General features: G+C 38.0%; 1 protein-coding gene across 3 annotated transcripts in view; it reads left to right on the plus strand.

The window, feature by feature from the left end:
- CADM2 (cell adhesion molecule 2) overlaps positions 1-16,970 on the plus strand; it is a 612,665-nt gene that overhangs the window by 149,155 nt on the left and 446,540 nt on the right. The gene's annotated exons all lie outside the window — the stretch shown is intronic.

The following is a 16,970-nucleotide window of genomic DNA, read 5'->3' on the forward strand; positions in this document are numbered from 1 at the left end:
CCACCCATGAAAACATACTTCTGGCTGTAAAAAATTAACTATAATTTGAATCACTTTACTACGTATTTTAGGATAGTCACACAGACCACTTCTGTGGCATTTTCCTTTTCCAAAAGTGAAATTACTCCTTTCATTTTATTAGGATTTTCACTGTATAACAAATGCTGTTTTCAGATCTAATTACTGAACATCTTAATCAGGGCTTTTGCTTTTAGTCTCAAAGTTAATAAAGTTTAGGAAGAACTGAATTTAAATGTGAAAGGCAATTCCCTAATACACAAATGTTCAGTTTTCACTGAAGAACTCACTACTGGAAAAGCAAAATATGCCGAATTACCATTTGTAATTTAAAAATAAATCTATCTATTAATGTTGTTTTGTAGCATTTAATCATCAAAGCCAATGTTATCTGTGCATTTCCCTTGGCAGACTGTATCAGAAGAACTAACAGGGGCTTCAGTCCAAGCATGCAAAAACTGTTTCTGCTGAGAGGGGCAGAAATTGTGTTTTGTTTGGGGTTTTTTTGATATGTCTACGAGTCAGCACTCTCTTCTGTCCTGTTAGGAATTTCAAGTATGTAGTTAAATTTTTTCTGTTGTTGGGATTAGAATAACTTCTTCCCATAGCAAGGGAATGTCAAACTTTTATTGGAATGAGGCAAAGACTATATATATATATATTTGTTTGGTTAAAAAAAATAAATAAAACTCCCCAAATTGAAATGCAAGTCTTTCCAAACAGATAAATGATTGCCTTGAGGGTAAATGCAAGCTTACTTGCCTTGTGGTAGCAAATAATTATTATATCTGCAGTTTGATAGCATGGGTCAGCTTATTGTTACGTAGATGTAAAGGTGTCACTGTCTTATCTTTCCCCTGTACCTGTGGTAAATCTTATCTCTCTCTTAAAAATTAAATTAGACAATAATTCAAGTTACTTTTTGGACTTCAAAGAAGTTCTGACCTTTCTTCTTTCCTCCTTAATATCTAATGTTCAGATGTTTTAAGCTTGCATGTTTTCAGTATGCAAGTGAAAATCAAATTAAATATAAAATCAAATTTAATATAAAATCATGAGATTTTGAGTTTATTCGTGAAGTACTTAATGGATTTAACAACTTTGCTCCAAACTGGCTGGTGGATCAACTTCCTTTTCCCTTTGAAGGGGAAATCCAAACTTTTCCTCCTCCCTTGGTGAAGACTGAAGTGTAGGTGCTTAGATTCAAGCTGTTTTGTGTGGGTTGGGGGGGGTGTGTGTTTTGTTTTGTGTTTTGGATTGGATTGTGCGATTTTTTTTTTAGCAGAGTTTTAATGAAAGTAATATCTGTTTGAGGTCTCCTGCTCTGCTGTGGTCTCCCGCTTTTCTGAGAAGTTGGCAGACTTTCCTCTTAACAAAGATACACTCAATTGCAAATCTGACTGTTAATTTGTTTGCTTTGTCACAGTTATTTCAGTAAATGTCTCATCTTTTAAGATTTATCTTTTCTGTGGGTGAGAGTCAAATTAAATTGCTACTCTGCAGGTAAAATCATCAGTTCATCCAGAACTATGAAAGAAAGCAATGTCCTTTGGTTGTCCTCATGTTGTCCCTAAAACATTCTAGTCCTATATCTATTTTGGATGCTGAATATTGGGGGACTACCTTACTTCACTCTAAGAAATAACTGATTAATTTTTTTACAGTTTGCATGGTGACTCTGTCACTGAGTAATTGAAATTGAATTATTCATGTGCCAACTAGTGACATGAAGTGTGTTACAAGTTTTCCAGGTATATATACTTTTATTTTTTCCTGGCTATATTGTATTAATTTGTTGTGGAGGTAACAAATTCCATTTACCTTACTGAGAAAGCAAACCAGAAAGTTAATTTGGTTTTCGGTTAGCGTGTAAAAACAGCGGAATAATAAAGCATAGGAAGGAGGAAGTAATATAAAAACTTGATTCAAGACTGGAGAAAATACCTGAGGGAGCACAACCTTGGGTTCACACAACTCGGGAAAGTGTATATCAAATAAAATTTGTGGCATAAAATGGAGGAAAATAAAAAATGAGAGGATCTTGTATGAGTCATTTGATGCTCATATGTAGTGGGTTGACCCTGGGCAGATGCCAGGTATCTACTGAAGCCACTCTCTCACTCTTCCTCTGCAACTGGACAGAGGAGAGAGAAAAAAAATCAGCTTAGGATTCATGAGTTGAGATAACAGCTGAGACAGGTCACTTACTGATTACCTTAATGGGCAAAACAGACTCAAAGTGGGGATAGCACTTAAATTTATTACTAACAGGGTAAGAACCAAAGAGTGAGAAACAAAACATCCCCCCAGTGGTGCAGGGGGATGAGGAATGGGGGTTATGGTCAGTTGTTGTTTCTGCCGCTGCTCAGAGAGAGGAGTTGGAGTCCTTCCCCTGCTCCCGTGGGGTCCCTCCCATGGGACACAGTCCTTGATGGACCTCTCCAGCCTGAGTCCATCCCTCAGGCAGCAGCTCTTCCCAAACTGCTGTCCCTTGGGTCACTTCTCCGTGGGGTGCAGTCCTTCAGGAATGAGCTGTACTGGCGTGGGTCCCCCACAAGGGCCACAGATCCTACTCAGGAAAAACCTGCTCCAGTGTGGGCTTCCCTCTCCACAGCCTGCAGGTCTCTGGCAGGATCCTGTTCCATTTAGGGCCTCCCATGGGGTCACAGCCCCTCATGCACCCACCTGCTCCAACATGGGCTCCTCCGTGGGCTGTAGGGGCACAGCTGCCCCACCATGATCTGCATCATGGGCTGCAGGGACCACAGCTCTGGTACCTGGAGCACCTCCTGCCCCTCCTTCTGCACTGACCTTGGTGTCTATGTTGTTGTTTCCATGTTCTCACTCCGCTCTTCCCTGGCTGGAATTCTTTCTGCTCCACAACCTTCTGTTCTTAAATATGTTATCCCAGAGGCGTTACTGTCACTCCTGATGGGCTTGGCCTTGGCCAGCGGCAAGAAGCTCGTCCTGGAACTGCCTGGCATTGGCTCCATGGGACAGGGGAGGCTTCCAGCAACTTCTAAGAGAAGCCACCTCTGTAGCCCCCCCGCCAAAACCCAGCTATAGAAACCTACTGCACCTTAGTGTTGGGGTTGCAGTACTGCCTGTCGAGCACTGACAGCAGCCCAGCCCACCTGTGTGGCTGCTGAGCCCCCTGTGTGGTGGGCAGGGGATGCTGAAGCAGCAGTTCACAGTCCAGGGCTGTGATCATGACAAGTTAAGGACCAAAGCCTGAAAAAGAAATTGGCTTGTCCAGAGGCAGTGCCTGAAATGCTGATTTGGAGACAACTACCGTGGATAAATGTTATTTCAAAAATTGGGCATCAGCTCCATTGCTCAGAAAGCCTCTTCTTTTTCTCTATAAGACTTCATACTGGGATTTAAAGAATCCTGTGTTTCACGGCAGAAAAATTCCAGCTTTGTCAATCTTAGGATTTTTGTTGTCTCGTGTGGTTTCTAGGACAAAGTGAAAGAAAGGGATAGTTAACAACGTGCAGGAGCGAAATGGACTTTCTGAACTAACAGAATTGATACTGTAACCCATACTGAACATTAAAAAAAAGAGAGAATCTCAATCAAAACCAGTGCGAGTCTGTCAAAAAATCGATGAGCGTGCAAAGTACTTCAGGGACTAAATGGATCTGGATAGAGGGATCCATTCTTTCGACTAAAGAACAGGACACATTGTTCCAGCTCCTGCTGTTGGGGGTGTGCAGGCAAATCTGTTTTTCAAGGCCTGTAAGGCCAACTCTAAGAACCAAATGGTAATTTATATCCAAACTGTTTCTCCTTCAAATTTCTCACTTGAAAGGTGCTGGAAAATAGTTCATTTAAGTTAGCTAGGATCTCTTTCATGATGATTAAAGAAGAGAAATTCCCAGAGTAAAAAAAAACCTCTATTAAAAAATTATAGCTTTAAGTGAGGTTTTACACTTATATCTAAGGAAATGTTTGCCCTTGAGTGGACAACAGACTGTCAGGAGAGAGAGTTATTTAATAAGCAGTAAGTTAGAGACATTGTAAAATGGAGAAAATTACTGCTTTTATGATCAGTGAAATGTAAAATGTAAATTGTTGCAAGAATTTTTATTTTTTTATGTTCATGTTTCTCACGCACCTGAAACTTCACAAATTTTGCCATTTTCCCGTCCTTTTACACAAGCAGATATTTAACAGAAGAAATTAAGCAAACAAAGCTCATTCAATACTGTATTGAACGCTATTTTGCCTGTCTCCTCTGCAGCAGCTGAAGTAAAACAAATGAAGTGTTTCTGGTCACACTCAGTTTGTCAAGCATAACAAACTTGCATCTCAAGCAAAACAAAGCTGGCACTAGAACACCATAAGCCAGGCTGGTGTTGTCTTGAGCTCCATGACATTAATTCTAGCCCAGAAACATTGTCAGTTCACAGGTTCTTAAAACAACCTGTTCACTTCCCTACGGTTGTGTCTTTGACTGGATCAAACTGCATCTGCTTATTAGTTTCAGCACAGCAAAATGAATCAAAGCTCAGCCAGAATTTGTTTTGGTGGTTAACTGTGAGACACTTTAACTGCATTCTGCCTTACCCAGGCCATGGGTGCTGCTGGGAGCTGAGGCATCTTGATGGCAAAACTCCTGAGGACGTATCAAAGGTCAGGCAGACCATCACATCAGATTTTCAAGAAAATTATAATTTAAGAGATAATAATTGATGTAACCGTACAGACAATTTATTTGTTTTGTCAGTGGCTGTATGAGGCATATCAGATATTTAGAGCATCCTAGAAGTGGGATGTGATTGACTTGACCTTATTCTACTCTGGTGGTTTAAGTAGAACTTTGTTATGTTCCTTGACAGGTGGTGACTGACTGTACACACAGACTTGTCTAAACACAAGCAATCTGCCCATAATACTCAAGGCAAAGGAACTGACATTTTATTCTGTCTGCACAGTCTTGTGACTGCTGGGCCCAAAGATCCATCAGCACTAACTCAATTATGTGAATGCCTGGAATCCTTCATGCCCAAAGTGCTTTTAATCAGCATGCAAATAATGTAAATAATGCAAACGTGAACCACTCAGGAAAAGTAAGAAGCCTCACCTCATATTTTTTTTGTTCAGTGATTATTATGCCTGCATTTATGCCATTATGTGTCCGTATCATACCATACATTTATTCTTTTTGATTTTGAGTACTTTAAATTTTGGAAGACAACTTCATGCACAAATTGCAAAACCAGTATGACCTGAACTAATACATTTTCCACAAGTTCCATCAGTTTCTCATTTAGCTGTAAGAAATCTACTCAAAATGTGCCTCTTTTTTTCTTTTTTTTTTTTTTGTGTGTGTTGTGCTAAATGTAAGCCTTTGATCAGACAGTACATGAATAAGAAATGTTGTTTTTCTGAATTAAGTGGAAATGAGGCCTAAGGCAGCCCGCTGTCAGGATCATAAGTACTAAATAAAATATAAACTAGTTAAACTTTGCAGCCTTCCAAGGACAGCCATAATTTCATATATTGAAAGGAATTTCATACGATGAATTAGCAGATTTGTCTTGTATCATGCCACGTATGCATTGTTATGACTTTAAATAAAGGTTGAAATTTAAAAGTACTAAAGTCTTAGAACATAGATAAATTTTTTTATCTAATTCCTCTCCATTATGATTTTTTTCTTTAATTATCACAAAAATATTTTTTTACCCTTGTATTTTGCTGACCTTTAGAAAATGTTTTGGAGTTCTACTTGTGTTACCTTCTCGGTTACCTAAAGACATAAAAAAAAGAAAGTTGATTCTTTATTCAGTATTATTTGTCTTTTACATTCTTTTTTCTCTTATTTCTTATGGCTTGCTACTCCAGCAAATTGGAACAGAGATGAGTCTTGAAGAGGTGATGACCAAAAAGTAAATGAACAATTTAACAATATTTGTTCACTTTCTTAAAATAATTCTGAAAGTATTGTGGCTTTCAGCCTTCGTTTGGTGTTGGGGAACCATTCATAGTCTCTTCTTTGAATTCATCACCATTGCATTCTTGGCTCTTTTTTACAATTATCTGCTATTGTTTTTCTTCTTTTTGTTTGATGGTCCTTATATTTCAGTTTTATCATTTTTCAATGCATCAGCTACGTTCTGTGCATCTAAGATTTTTACACTTTGATGTTTTTCCACAACAATAATAAGAATAGAGCAAGGCCCCCACAAACTCCCACTGCACCCCCCCTCTCCCTCCACACATGACCACAGGCTACAGCAGCATTTGTGTCAGGCCATAGACCACGTGAAAAAGGGTTTATATAGCGATAGTGGGGCATATGCTGTGTTCAGAAACTCATGCTCTCTATCATTCTCATACCCTGCAGAGTTGTGTGGCACATTGTTTTCAGGTCACCACCATTTACATTTTGTATGGTCCTCATGAGCTTAGACCACATAACAGCAAAATCTGAGTCCTTTCATTTTTTTTCTCAGGGTGTTCCATATCAATCTTTTCCAACCCCCTCCCCTTTCATTTTCCCAAACATGGTTAACTGCATACATACCCTCAGTGTCTGTGCAGACATAGATGGTGCTTAGACAAAATGGGATGTCACTAAAATGACTCAAGAGAAATTCTCCCTTGTTTCTGTGGCACTCAGGTAGCTGGAAATATTCTGATCTTATCTTTGCTGCCTTGTTTGTCTGATGTAGCCTCACTGTATCGTTTTATCAGTTTTTTATTTAGTGCATTTTAGGTGTAGCCTGTAATTTTTTTACCAGCATTCTAGGTATATTCATTTATTAAATAATTCTTTACTAGGTGTATTTAATTCTTAGTATAAGTCTTTCGAGCTAATAACTAGAAACTGCTACAAGTGTTCTGTCTCAAAACTGGGGATAAGTATGTATCCTAATTTTATTCTGTGTACTCTTCAGAGAAATTATTGCACGCTTTGGATACATTGTTGAAAAATTTTTGTAAATATTTTGGTTAATGTTTTCATGTGTTGCATTATCAATGGCAGTTCATAGAAGCCATTTCTCATTTCAGATTGGAGCATTTAATGGGCTTAAGTTTCAGCCTCTCATGCAAACATTACCCATAATGTTGTAATAAATATCAACATTAGTATTTTTATAATGACAAAGATGTTAAAAAGTTATTTGGTTACAAAAAACCAAAGCTTCTGTGCAGATAAGCACAGAAGCTTTGCTTTTTTTATAATCTGATAACCCTACCTTTTTAAAATATGAAACCATTTGATACAGGGCTTCATCCCTTAAAGAAAAATAAGACAGGTTAATTATTGATTGATTTTCCTGTGTAGCTGTCAATAATGCCACAAAATTAATACAAATTAGCTTCCCATTTTTAGGTGCAGCTGTAATTTATTATCTTCTCTGAAACTGCTATCCCAGCAATTTTATTTGACTTTAACTTGTATTACATCCATTAAACTCTGGTAGCTTTTCCATATATAGTGAAGAAAAATATATGGTTGCCAAGATGGTGACAATAACAGGGTTGACTGACCTTTTTGGCCATGACTTACCTTACCTTACTTCTACTGCTGCTGCTCTTTTTTGGAGTCCACATAATACAGTGACAGAACAGCATGATGCAGAAGATGGAGACCTGAACCTCCAAGGATTTTCATTAAAATCTAAATACTGGCGTAATTCATTATTTTGATCTTGTTCAAGGCATAACAAAGCGATTCAGACCTGTTTCAACCAGATCAAAATAGTTCCAACTAGTTCCAATGAATTCAAAGCAGATCAATCTGGCTTTATCTGGTTCCAGCTGGTTTAAATTAGATCAAACTGGTTCCAACCAAACCAAACAGGATGTTTTTTGATCCATTTTAATCCAGTTGAAACTGATTGGATCTGATTTAGTCTGCGTTGAACCAACTGGATCCAGTCGAAACTGTCTGGAACCAGTTTGATTAAGTTTAAACCACTTTGATCTGGTTGGAACCATTTTAATGGGTTTAAAATAGTTTAGTCTGGTTTGGTCCAGTCGAATTCAGTTTGAATTGGTTGAAAACCAGTTTGGTCCAGTTTAATCTGATTTGAACCGGTTTAGTCTGATGGGTTAGTTAATGTACAAACTTCAAAGCATAAATGGAGTCTTAAGCAGGACTTTATCTGAGGAGACAGGGGAAACAATCCAGCAGTGATATTTGCCATGCAATATGAATTATCAACAACCCCCCTGTCAGCATTGCTCACCCCTTCTTCATGTGGTATTGAGACCAGGTAAAACTGCAGAAATATTTATGGTCTGATATCCATCACAGCTGCTTACAACTGTTACTAAACTTTCAGTAATTTGTACCTTTTTACAATTTAAATTGAGAATACAGTGAAAGCTAAAGCAGCTTTGAACTCTTTTTAACGTAGTGTAAAACAGTAGTTTGGAGATGTATGGCCTATGCTTCTGCAGTGTAAATGATTGTTTAAGGATTATTTTAGTCTGTACTGTTCATTTTTTGATTACTGATCCCATCAGGAAGGAGATGTAATTCTTGGTCACTGTTAGTAATGTCTACCTCACAAGGAAGGTGTTCTAGAGAACAGCCAGCAGCTTTTTTTCTTCCTAATCACTAACTTGTAGATCCCAAAGGGTAAAGATGAGAATTAGGCATATGGGCCAGTTTATCTCATCTCAAGCCTCAACTTTGCATCTTAATTTTAGCAGTCAGCCCTTAAGTAGGGTACCTATCAAGCTATTTCGTGTGGCCTAAAGAAACACACTGTGTATGCAAAAGCATTTGTTCTTAATCTCATTAAAGTCTTAAGTCGACTCAAAGAACTATTTGCCTCGTTACAATGATATGAGTACTTATAGACCAAATTATGCAACTATTACAAGTTGTTCCTCATAACTGGACAATTAGAACTGATATAAACAAACTTTCTATCTGTACCCCTTTCTCTGGTGTTACCCTTACTTTTCTCAAAGCCTCGTAGGGCTAAGACTGATGGTGGTGGTCTTATTCAGTAGAAAAGCAGAATGGAGTTACGGTGAGTGGTCAGAACCTCAAATTCTCAATGTTAATGTTTTTGTCTTTTCTTTGGTGGGAAGAGTGTGATGCTGACCTACAGTGTTTCTTCCTCCACAGCTGGAGTCTGCTTTGGTTCATTTTTATTGTTTGGCTAACCCAGTCTAATGACTTTATTGACTGGGAAAATATATTTTTCCCCCCCCAGCTCACAAGCTTGCACTTTCTTAGTGACTTGTACTGGGCTGTTTCTGATTTGTGTTCATAGCTCTGGCAGCTTAGCCGTTGCCATCATTCTGTATTCCCTCTGTCAAGGCCTTTGCTGTCATACAGTGTTTGTGCTTTTGGGGAACCTGTGTTTAAATCCCTTGTTTTTCTTCAAGATGTGGTTTACTGGTAGCCTGAGTAAAGTCTCATGGCCACAAACTGGTCACATATAAATCTGTTTTTCTAAGACTAGTAAGGATGCACTTGACAACAATAATGATCCATTAGAAGAATCTCATGCATAAAGTAACATTAAAGCTCAAAAATATTTTTGCCAATGTAAGTAAGGGGGGAATAAATGACTAATAGTCAGAGGAGTAAAGAGGGAGAACAGAGATTGCTCAAGCCATGCTGCTGTTAAAGGAAATGCACTTGGAACCACACCTTTCAAGATGAGTCTGGTCTTCCATATGTCTTCTCTGGTGTTTAGCAGAGCAGAGAAAGAACGTGCAAAGAGAGAGGGAGAGCACAGGAATGTGGGAAAGCCTCCTGACAGCCACAGGAAACTGTCAGCAAGAAGAAAGCAGGGAGTGGAAGATCTCATGCCAAGAGTGAAGGATGCTAAGAAAAGTTACAAGCTCTGGGAGAAGTTTGAGATCCATTGATTTGTAGGAAAACTATCCAGAACAGTGAGGAAATCAATGCAATAATAATTTTTTTCTTCTTTCTCTTTCAGGGGTAAGGGGATCATTTTTTGTCTGTGTGTGGTTTTGTTTTGTTTGCTTGTTTTTTTTTCCTATGTCCATGTATTCCCTCATGCTGCTAGGTAAAGCTGTACTGTGTTCTACATGTATTGTATTTTCTTTCACACCGAACCTGAAGTACATGTGGAACATAACTTCTTGTGTGTTATTAGAAATAAGGTCAACACTGGTCTTGGAGGCCTAGAACAGTCTGGCTTTTGGACTGCTTTCCTGTCAAATAGTAATAGGCAGATGTCACAGCCAGGAAATATGCCAGGAGGCTCAGGGGTTGAACATGGGAGCAGTTTAATATAGTAATCTTGCCCCCTGCAAAACAGTTTTGGAGCTGGAGGCATTATAGCTTCAGACATAATAGCTTCAGAATAAATTATCAGTGTACAACCTGAACTAAGTAGCCTTGCTGGCAGCAAGGCTTACTGACTTCTCAGTGCACTGGAAGATGGCATCTCGTTGTGGTCTGACCCTTCTTGCAGAGCTTGTGTGCGTGTTGAACTCAAATCAGCAGTGAGGCACAAAGTCAATGCCTGCAGTCCACAGAACCTTCAGCAGCTATGTGCATAAAGACTGTGCACAGTAAGTGTGAGCATTGCACAGTAACAGCTCATCCATCTGCTCTTTGTCTTAAAAGATATAAGGAAAAAAGAAAAAAAAAAAAAACCAGAAAAACCCTAATCGGTTTTGCTCAGTACTTTTCTTCCAGCTTGTACAGGTTCAGGCAAACATGGCAGCAACAGTGCAGTTCAACTGTGTCCTCAACAAGCTCTACAAAAACTTTCTTTGTGATCATGGGACTTTTAAATATGTTTTTGTTGAGGAATACATTTGGTGCAGCTAGCTCGGTTCGCAAACCGCAGACTGAGCTCTGAGTGGGAGCCCAAGGCAAGAGGCTGTGATAACAAAGGACACGAAGATGGGTGGCACCAGCCAGGTGGGTAGACACTGAGAGACAGAGCAGGAGTGGGGGACTGAGGAAGAAGAGTGAGACTGTGGCATGCTTGGACTGTGAGGGGATAAAAGCCTGGGGAGTCCTTTGTTCAGGGTCTCTCCTCGGAGGCACCAGCTCGTGCTGTTTCTGTGGTACTGCACCATAAATAAATTGATTTGTGCAATGAGACATCTGAGACTCTGCTATGGAGAACCTGGGATTGAACTGGTGAGGAAAACTGGTCTGGGTGAGTGGGATGTGCAGGGAGTCAAAGGGGGACCTGTTTGGTTAGTGGAGCCGCTGCTGTGAAGGGACCTCGGTCCCAGCAGTGAAAGTCTGTGATGATGAGAGTGAGACTGCCAGAGAGTCCCATGAATGGTCACACTGGGACTTTGCTTTGACAGTTTCATTGGTTTTCTTGTTTAATTGTTTGGGTTTAGTTTTTTTGGTGGTTTTGTTTGGGTTTTTTTCCCACAAGCAAAAGGATTTGTTAGCAATCTTTCAACGTCTGTGTACTCTGAAGGTTTTCTAAAATCTGCTCCAACATCAAAATTTGAGATGTGTGAGAGATGGCTCACTTTGAACAGCCTGGCTTGTGGCCTGGGCTGTGGACAGAACCACTTCTCCCCACTCTCTGCTTTGAAAACCACACTAACACTGGTCACTATGGGTCACAGTGTCAAGACCTAATGTTAAAACTTTCTTTGTGCGTAGAGTGATTATAACCAAGTCAGAAATAAGTTTTTGAGTATACTGAATATTTTTGTGAGAAAACCACAAAAAAATGTCTGAGGGGTACATAAGTAAGATGTTTTGGAAGAATTTACCAAAGCTTAAAAAAAAGTTTGGTGGTTTTTTCTGTTTTTTTTTTTTTTCTTTGTGTCAGAACTTTTGATTAGCTGATGTGAAAATGGAACTCACTATTTTTTCTGCTCACTCAGTATCTTTCAGGTAAAGATTTTAAAGTGCATCACGCATTTGTGACAGAACCCATAACTGAAACTCAAATTTCCTGGCACATTTAGCATCTAATTAGTGGCCTTGGTTTCAAGTGGATGCATGTGGCTAGATCAATACACAAGTATTAATCTCTATAGAACAAAACAGAACTGAGCTGAGCTATTTACATTTGTACTTGCAGGAGTAGGTTCCTAATTTACCTTTATTTTCTCAAATATTATATAACAGCCACTGAGAACAAGAGAAGCAATTCAATATGATTAACCTGTTATTGTAATAATTATGTATGGTGTAAGGTTGGGATGCTAACAACAACTCATCAGTTTTGTTCTAAACACAAGACTTCTGGGGAAGTGAGGATTTAGTAATTTTAATTCCATCACACATGCTGAGGTTAAGCTCAGCTGGAAAAACTTTATCCCTGAAGTTTCTAGTCAAAGCTTAATCACTCGATTAACTTTCTGAAACTAGAGGATTGACCTCAAATCCTCATCCTTAATAAGAACTTTGCAGTAGATAAGATTCAGTAGAAAACACTTCTCTATCTCTAGGAAAGGCTTTCTTTACATTCTTTAATGAAACTGGAAGGATGCAGCTACCCTTCTATTATCAAATCAACCTTCACTGAAATTTTTAAACTTCATGACCGGTACCATCAAAATTACCGTCCACTTGTTATTTGACTTTGCAGACTTACATTTTCTCAGTGTAAAAATATAATTACTTGTTTGCCAGTTAATGCTGCCGACCTTGATTGAGTTAATGGGATGCAGCCTCCACAGTACTGTTAGTCATTAGTTTCTTGTTGAGACTGATACATTGCTATAAAGGTTCTTGTGGTTCATCCTGACTGAGAGTTGGGATCAAACCAACAAATAATCCACCCTCAGAGAAATGTGTCAAGAGAGATTTCTGCGTGGTTTTTGTGTTGTTATTTCGTCAGCCAAACTGATTCTTCAGGGTCAGACGAGACTTTATTCAACTGGAGCTTTTTCAGATTTGATAACATGCCTCGGGATACGCCTTCAGATTGAGATTTGCAGAGCAGACAGTTGGAGTTCATTTAACACTTTGGCAAATGATTACTTTAACATTGTTCCTTCCGGTAGCTTGACTGAGTTGCCAGTCAAGTAGTTTTGTAGTATTTGTTATCTAGATTTTCCCTATCCATTACCATGTTTGATTTGTTTGTTTGTTTGTTTGTTTTTCCAGAATATTCTTGCCATTTTACCTGAAGCTAAAACTTATTCTTAAAAATAACTTAGTTTACAATTAGTTTTAAATGAACTTATCACAGAATAGTCTGAGTTGGAAAGGACTCACAAGGATTGAGTCCAGATCTTAAGCCTATACAGGGATCCAACCTCCAACCTTGTTGTTATGTTCTCTTTTCCCCTCTCTATAAAGCTTTTACTGAATCTTTCAGGTTTGATGATCTGAAAAGCAGAAAAGAAGAGCAAGATTTCTCTTCTTTGTTTACTTTTCCTTCTTTGGCAGCTTTTTCATGTCATCTTTTCAAAAATCCCTAGCTGTTAGGTACTTGGATTCTACTTAGTTACAGTGAGATTTGTATTCCTAAATCACTTAGTACAGATTGCCATATTCCCAGGTGTTAACCCAAAGCAGTCAGCACACCTGAAGAGCATCTACTGGGCAAGAAATTGGACTTTTTCCAGCCAATTACCAAATGCTAATTAGAAGATGAGGTAGGTCAAATGAGAATGAATAACTTCTCGTGCTTGGTCTTTGCTCACATTCTTTGAGTGGGCTCACGAACAAGGCTTGGGAGAGATCACAACTTCCACAGGCAGATGTTTTATGTGCCCCGGCTCATTTCACCACAGCTCTTCTACACCGTGTGTTTCCTGTCACTAGGGCTCATCTAATTTTTGTGTGATTGATAATTCCTCCTCAGGTCCTCTAATTCACAGTTCCTTTTAATGTGCTACTGGTAATTGTATAGACCATTCCTAAATACCTGCCAAAAATCTAGCCAGACTGGAACTGGTATGGGAAGCCAAGTTCAGAGCCAGTATAAAATATTATATAAACCTATGTGGTAGTAAATGAGACAAGGAATATGATTCTGTGGCTTGTGGGCTATGTACATTTTTGGGGAAAACTTCTCAATGCATTCAGTGAATGATATTGAACAATACAATTTGAACTGTGCAATGCCAAGGTTGCTATAGAATTTATGATGGTCCTCAAAGTGTTTATTTTCCAGCGGTCCGGTCATACAGAAAAGTCTGAATTTCAATCATCTGTCTGTAAGAAGTGAAAGACTACAGAAGATGCAAAATTTTTGTAAACAACAGATTTCCACGATGTTGTCTAAAAAGTAGGATGAAAGAATTAAGAGTATGTTTTTAAGCTTTAGTTTAAATTTCAGTTTCTGAGTTTTATTTTCAATACTACTAAAGTTGTTATTTGCTAATTGCTACTTATGTAGTGCCATTCCAATAGATGACACAATTACTGCAGTGCTTTCCCACTTTTATTTGTGATAACTATTTATGCTCCACAGAGAGCCCAAGACCTGTCCTTTACAGAAGGAACACACAAATGTAGATTCTTTCTTTGCCTTTCTACTGTTCTTAAATCTTGATCTTGTGAATTCTTTTGGGGGTTGTGTGTGTGTTAGTTTGTTTTATGGTATGTGTTTTGTTTTCTTTTTTTAAAAAAAATTTAAATCCATTTTAAATGGATTTAAATTTAATTTTTAATTAGTTCTAACTAATAGAATTTAAACTTGATTGACTTTATAAAAATATTCAAAAAGGATGGTTTTGAAGGAAAAATGAAACAGCTAAGAATGCGTTAGATATTTCAAAAATGAGATAATTTGACTTTAATTTTTTGAAGAGAAAGAATGACATCTGCTAGCTGCCTGGAGTTGGGAGGAAATTTTCCCTCGAGATTTTCTTATGTGATCTGAAACACCTTATCCTGTCAATGTCACAGATGGAGCATCCTATTAGACTGCTTGTGCTGTAATTTTTGTATTTTATCTATGAAGTGCAACTCTAAAGGAATCATGGCAGGAGAAAAAAAAGACACGTCTTGAAATACAATGAGCTCATCAGTGAGTAAGTCTTTAATAAGATTAGAAATATGCATAAATATCTTCCTGAATAAAGTCCATTTTATGAAGAGTAATGTAAAAATGCATATTATTGAAATCCTTCCAGCGTGGACTATATAAGAATATGTTTTTATTTAGTTCTTGGCATTTCATTCCCTTGCTTAATGAGGTTGAAATATCTCTTTATGCTGTTTAATTTGAACATTTTTTAAAGGCTAGTATTTGTTGAGCATTTTATTGCTGTAAAGTGGGTGGGGAAACTGGTCTTCCTACAAATTCTGTCAGAGCAAAATTATGGCTCTTACATCTGGATGTCTAAACCCAAAGACTGAAGCTTTCTGCTTTTATGATGAAAGGCAGATGAGCTGTTATTCTAATTATAAATTTAAAATATCAATCGAAGTACCCACGAAGTAGCAATAAACATCTCTGTATAAATTTCCTGTTCTATCGATTTTATCTCATATGATAACACATTAACTGATTGCTGTTGATCAGCAAAATGAAATGAGATTATATTTATTGCTTTTCACTGACGAGTCTCATAATTATTATGGCAAATGTGAAAAGCAGAAAAATAATTGCTACTTCATTTATGTTAATTATTCATTATTTTTAATATCAAGCTCCTTTAAAACATATACATGGAATAAATTTAATCACCAGTTTATTGTTGTACACTTAAAATGCAACAATTGTTTGATTGTTTTAGGCTTTGAAAGCAACAGACCTTTTTGTACTTTTAACCTCTTACAGTTCTACAGCTCTCATATTACTGTATAGTTTAATTTTTCCTGTTCTTGGAAACAAATATCATGGATGATATTGCAGCTGCTGCCCATATGTTTAATTGTTGACCTTGGTGACACTCTACTTTTGCGTTGGCGATCCCAGCTTAGAAGGTCAGTGTGCTAATTTCCAACATGGGCAGAGCTTAAACTTGCTCTGAGCTTTCTCAACTACTTTATTAGCATGTTGACTTGTGGAAGAGTCTCTGTTCCCTTGATGGGTCAATTTTTCTGTTTTGCAAAATGTATTTCATGCGCCGTCTCTGTGGTTATAGTCTGCAGAGATTCTTATATTGCCTTCACCTCTGTCACCTGAATGTCAACAGTCAAATTGCCAGAGTAACCTGTTTTGCAGGCACTGAACTAATGCAAGCATGAAATATCAAAATATTTTGTTGGCTTTTTGTGTTTGGGTCATATTCAAATGTCCTGTAGCTGGCAACAGGAAAATACATAACCAGGCGATAGTGAACTTAAGTTGTGATTTCAGTGTTATGTACTCATTTTTGTTGGATGCATCAAAAATCATTTTGTGTACTGCAAACTACCACATTAATAAGATCTTTCAGAACAGAAATCAGTGACTAGGTCTGTACTGTCATCTGAACTGGTTCTGAAGCTTCCCACTCACAGTGAGCACTAAAACTGTTATTTATGCCTTTACGTTACATTGGAACTGGATGATCATTAAGGTCCCCTTCAGTTGCATGTAAAAGTGAAGCAGAATTCCTATATTTCACAGTGTAACTAGTATGCCTGTTACTCCCTGACAAATGAAACAAATAAAACTATCACTTATGTTGAATTAGCACTTACCCTGGTGACAGCCAAAGGTAAGCATAATTTTATGTCAACTCTAGGAAATCCCTCTCTGTGTGAACAGCAGGACACAATGGGCTGTAATGGGAATTTCTTACAAATCCCTCCCTGCAGGGATTCACGTTGTCAGTAGTCTCCCACATATAATGTGCCATAATTGACAGTCAGGTTTTTTCCTCCTAATTACGCAATAATATTGTCTTATGTGTCATGTAAAACACATATTTTTATATTCTGTGTATATCTCCTTCTAGCAAATCAGAAAGTGAAGGTGATTTTTTTTTATCTGTTCCTTTTCTTCGAGGCCAAGAATGTTTTGTAATTTCTTAGTCATGTGTTTCATACCACTGGGCTGTTTCCTGTAGATAAATGGCATTCTGGCTTAGTCAGAGACATCAAAGCCAAAGACTGACTGAGATGGAAAGAA

Source organism: Corapipo altera, unplaced genomic scaffold (assembly GCF_003945725.1).
Source record: "Corapipo altera isolate COAL_440 unplaced genomic scaffold, ASM394572v1 74, whole genome shotgun sequence".
NCBI classification, from domain to species: Eukaryota; Metazoa; Chordata; class Aves; order Passeriformes; family Pipridae; genus Corapipo; species Corapipo altera.